The sequence below is a fragment of the Tasmannia lanceolata genome, unplaced genomic scaffold (assembly GCF_043159265.1).
Source record: "Tasmannia lanceolata isolate RefF3 unplaced genomic scaffold, GAP_Taslan_0.1 ptg000025l, whole genome shotgun sequence".
NCBI classification, from domain to species: domain Eukaryota; kingdom Viridiplantae; phylum Streptophyta; class Magnoliopsida; order Canellales; family Winteraceae; genus Tasmannia; species Tasmannia lanceolata.
The window spans coordinates 4,487,658-4,492,064 of NW_027518702.1; the positions used below are offsets into that span (position 1 = coordinate 4,487,658).

The following is a 4,407-nucleotide window of genomic DNA, read 5'->3' on the forward strand; positions in this document are numbered from 1 at the left end:
TCACACTCTTCAGAGGGTAATGTATTTTCAATCGGCATTTATTGGATCAAGGTTTCAGTGCCAGTGTTTACCACTTCAATTTCATCTTTGAAAGGCTGAGATTGGCGCTCCTCCTCTTGTTCAAGTAATCGTTGTGACTCAAGTGGAGTTTCGTCAATTTTGTTCTCATTTGAGGAGGGAGTCTTATTTTAAGATCAGAAGCACACTTAAGAAATAGACACAAGTGAACTATTGGAACTGAAACTTTATTTAAAGAAAAAGATACTACATCTGACAACCTATCCTGAACATGTTCAGGATTCACAACTCTAAATAAGAAAGGGAAACAGAAGATAACTTGCCTGGACTAGGCATTGACCTTTAACTGTAAGACCGGACTCAACAATTATACTGACCATGATGACTGACTCAACATAAAATAGTAAGTGACTAAAACTTTAACTGCTGCAACTGTTTGGCGTTGAAGACTCGGCGAAGGCTGGTTCGTTCTGAACATCATCATGGCTGATACTTTCAATTTTGGACAATGATGACTGATTCGCATAGGGAAATGCCCCTAGCTCAAGGATTCTGAGAGTGAACTCTGAAGGACTTAGCAAAATAATCTTGAAAAAGGTAGCCCCTAGAGGAGGAACAGACCAGGGGTACAAGCAAGATATCTGGACCAGGCATGATCAGATCATGAGAACGCATAATCGAAAGATTGTGAGATTCTGCATCTGCCAGTTAGGGGATGGCATGAAGATACGATCGAATCGTATGACAGAAGAACGAAAGACGCACGATCAAAAGATTAGATGAGATAGCATAAGATTGCTTTCAACGGATAGATCATGAATGACTAATCCTATGAGATCTTTGGAAATGATGGGATTTATATCCTAGCTCAAAGGGAATTTTTTTTTTCACATTTTATCAGTGTTACCTGAAGGCATCAACCTTAATCCTAATCTATCGGAGTGGAGAGAGAATCTCGACTCATGACTTTGTTCGTGCATATAAGGACCGATCGTGACCATTGGAAGATGGACCACGGTCTAATCTAGACACAAATGGGTAGGATATCCTAAACTAGGCTCACACATGTGATGCACATGTGTTCGTATACTACATGCATGTGTGGGTTAATCTAGGGGTAAGGCCAAGAGTTCCCTTAGCGCGAATCCATGTTCGATATACTGTACCAGTGTCCGGCGTATCAGTACGTGAACAATAGATCCGTTTACGCACCATAAAGGTACTAGGCTAAGGGTGGAATGCTTCTCTAGCACAGAGGCACCAGGTGATGAAATCCCAGTCAACCATGCTAGATAACACTCCGGGTTCCTAAAATAGGACGTGTGTGAATGTGAGATGCAAGGGTTTAGATGCAAGTGATGTAAGTGTGTGCAATAAGTTCGCGCAATCTATGATGCCTTCAGGTTTTGTTAAATTAAGTTCGAGTAAAATGTGATGAGAGAAAATAAAACAAGACAAACTAATCTAACAAGTATAGAGTTTTTATGAGCCAGTTAAATTAAATTCAAATGAATTATCTTTTGAAATTTTAATGAAGTTAGGTGGTCCCCAGCAGAGTCGCCAAACTGTGGTACCCTGATCCCGCGAGAGGGGCGTGGGGCGCGAGCCGCCGCGCGCTCTCTCTCTCTTGGTCTCTCGTATCCACGCGATTGGCGTGTGCATTTTATTATTGATTTGAATTAATCTTTCCTGTGAACTTGGGATCACTAAGGCAATCCGAATTCCACACGAAAGAGACTGACAGAGTCGCCACCTAGATGTGGGATCTAGGACCCGTAATTAACCAGAAATCTAGACTCGCTACCTGGTTACGAGAATGGAAGGTATGTGGAGTTATCCACCACATGCACCATTCTTGCCCGATAATCGGTCTTCGATTCCAAAAGCTAACTCTTTTAAATTTATTTTAAATGGCTCATTCAACTCTATGTTAATGTGCGAACTAAGTGACATGCATCCTATGATCTAATTTCAATGTGAATCCTAAATGTGTATCTTGATTTATTAATTTGTCTGGATTCAATCTATGTGAAAGTTCTCCTAAAATTCTAATTTCATGGAAAGTCCTAAGTGATTTGATTAAGCATTTACAAGAAAATTAATATACAAAACACCACAATTTGTTTGTGGTGCCGACTCGCGGGTGGTATGCCATCAGACATCCAAGCTGCCTACGTACCCAAGCCTCACTGGGATCAGAGTCGACGTAGTTCGGTGCACCTAAGCTAAGTTACATATGCCTAACTCAACTAAGACACCGACCTAGACGGGATTGACTGTTTCAACAGTTTTAGGAGAAGTTATTTAATTCAAGTTGAAGATTTTATTATCTTAGGATTTCATCTAAGATGCTATATGATTCTCATCTAAATGCAAATGGTCCCTTAGACTAATGCAGGTTTGCCTTACATCCTAGTTTACTAGGCTTGTCCTAGGGAAAGATTGGGTGACTAGTGTAACTAGACCTATGGCACGGTTGCTATACATAGCAAGCGTCCGTGATGAGGCCGGACTCCTGACTCTAGGACTCCCTAAAACCTAAGACTCCCTAAAACTTAGGACACGACACGACACGACACCAGTGTTCCTAAATTGGGCTCTAAGGGTTCCTAAAGGAATTTTGAATCCACCGGCTCTTGGGAATCTCGAATTCTTTTGGGTTTGTGGAAACTTTTAGAGTTTTCTTGAAGCTTTTATTATCTGAAGGTATTTAGTGTGTTTGGTAGCTTTTAAAGTTGTTTATTTAGAAGGTTTTAGTTTCATTTGAAATTTTTAGTGGTCTTTTGGTTAATGGCTTTTAACGGATTTTTATCAGTGGATTTTAAATGGGTGAATTTTAGTTTTGTTAATTTTAGGTTGGATGTACTTTAGATTAATGTCTTTCGATTTTGGTTTGGAAAATGACGTTAACACAACCAAGTTTTGACAATTGCACAAATTCGACAAACCATTGACCATTAAAAGATCTGACAAATGCAGCCCACTAAAACTGTCGTAACTCTTTAACCGCTTGGCCAAATTCAACGTACAAACATGCGTTGGAAAGATCTTTTATAGGGCTACAACTTTGTAGTTCTCCATTGTTTGTAAATCTGTGATTTAGAGGTTCGAATTTGTGTTGCAAACAAAAGGACAGCAACATTAAACTGGAAATGCCTAAAGGTGTGCCGCAACCATTTTGGACTTAACTTTTTAACCGCTCGCTGTCTGATCTAGCACGAATACTCGTTGGAAACGGCACGAAAATATCTACGACTTTGTAGTTAACCATTTCCCACGATTCTGTTGATTAGAAGTCGAAAAATCTGTTTAAAGTCTAACAGCTAGCACTATGACGGGAATGATATTGGCACCCCCATGTTTTCTTTTGATAGTTCTTATTTTTTTAGTGATTAAAAGACGGTGAATATGAAAAATGGCTTGAATGGGCCTGAGATTAGATTCAAATGGGATGTTTGAAAAAGGGGTTGTTTTTATCTACTTGGCAAGGTGGGGTATGGATATTGGGTTCTTGAGATTGAGTGGGGGCTGTTGTTATCAATTGAAAGATGGAGGTTTTGTAAGCCAAATTAAATGGGTTTTGATAATTCATGTAAAATTCAAGTTTTCTTTCTTGTAAATGTTCAAAATTTTTAATGAATTGTTTTCCCAAAAGAAATCTAAATTCCCTAACAAGCCAATGATTTCAACATCCCATTGCAAATAGGTTCTAATGACCCTAACACATTAATTATATTTAGCATAAGTGAGAACATGACCAAGGCCAAACTAGTACAAAATTAAACATGACATCAACCAAAATATACGCAAAACAACACTCAATCCTACAAATATAGAAAAGAAAATAAAATTCCAAAAGACATACCTTTTTGTAGACGATATTCCATGCAAACTTATGGAGAAGAGGGATTTGGTCTAGAGAGAGGGCTTGAATTTTCTAAGAGAGGGGTTCTCTCCTCTTTTCTTTTTTTTCCTTCTTTTCTTTGGTGAGATGAGAGGGTATTTATAGGAGAATGGGATAGGAGGTTAGGTGAGGTTAGGTGAGGTTAGGTAAGGTTAGGTGAGGTTAGGTGATGTTAGGTGAGGTTAGGTGAGGTTAGGTGAGGTTTGGATGGTTATGATGGGAGGAGAGGTTAGGTGAGGTTAGGTGAGGTTTGAATGGTTAGGATGAGAGGAGAGGTTAGGTGGTTTTGGATGGTTAGACCCAGGTCATGATCTGCCATTGATCTAACGATTTACGGAAATCGGGTCTCGGAATGGAATCAGGGTCCGGGCTATGAAGTGACCCTAGCTTATTTTGTCCCGATTGATGATCCGTAAAGTCAGATCAAGATATTAATGACCTAAAACATATAAATCAATGATAGAGGGGGTTCTCACATGGATTTA

General features: G+C 39.3%; 1 long non-coding RNA gene across 1 annotated transcript; it reads right to left on the bottom strand.

The window, feature by feature from the left end:
- Positions 1-229: 229 nt before the first annotated feature.
- Positions 230-3,990, bottom strand: LOC143858265 (uncharacterized). Its single transcript, XR_013238890.1, has 2 exons — positions 3,884-3,990; positions 230-719 (listed from the first exon to the last, which is right to left on the bottom strand). It is a non-coding gene; the product is annotated as an uncharacterized LOC143858265 (long non-coding RNA).
- Between the last annotated feature and the right edge of the window lie 417 nt (positions 3,991-4,407).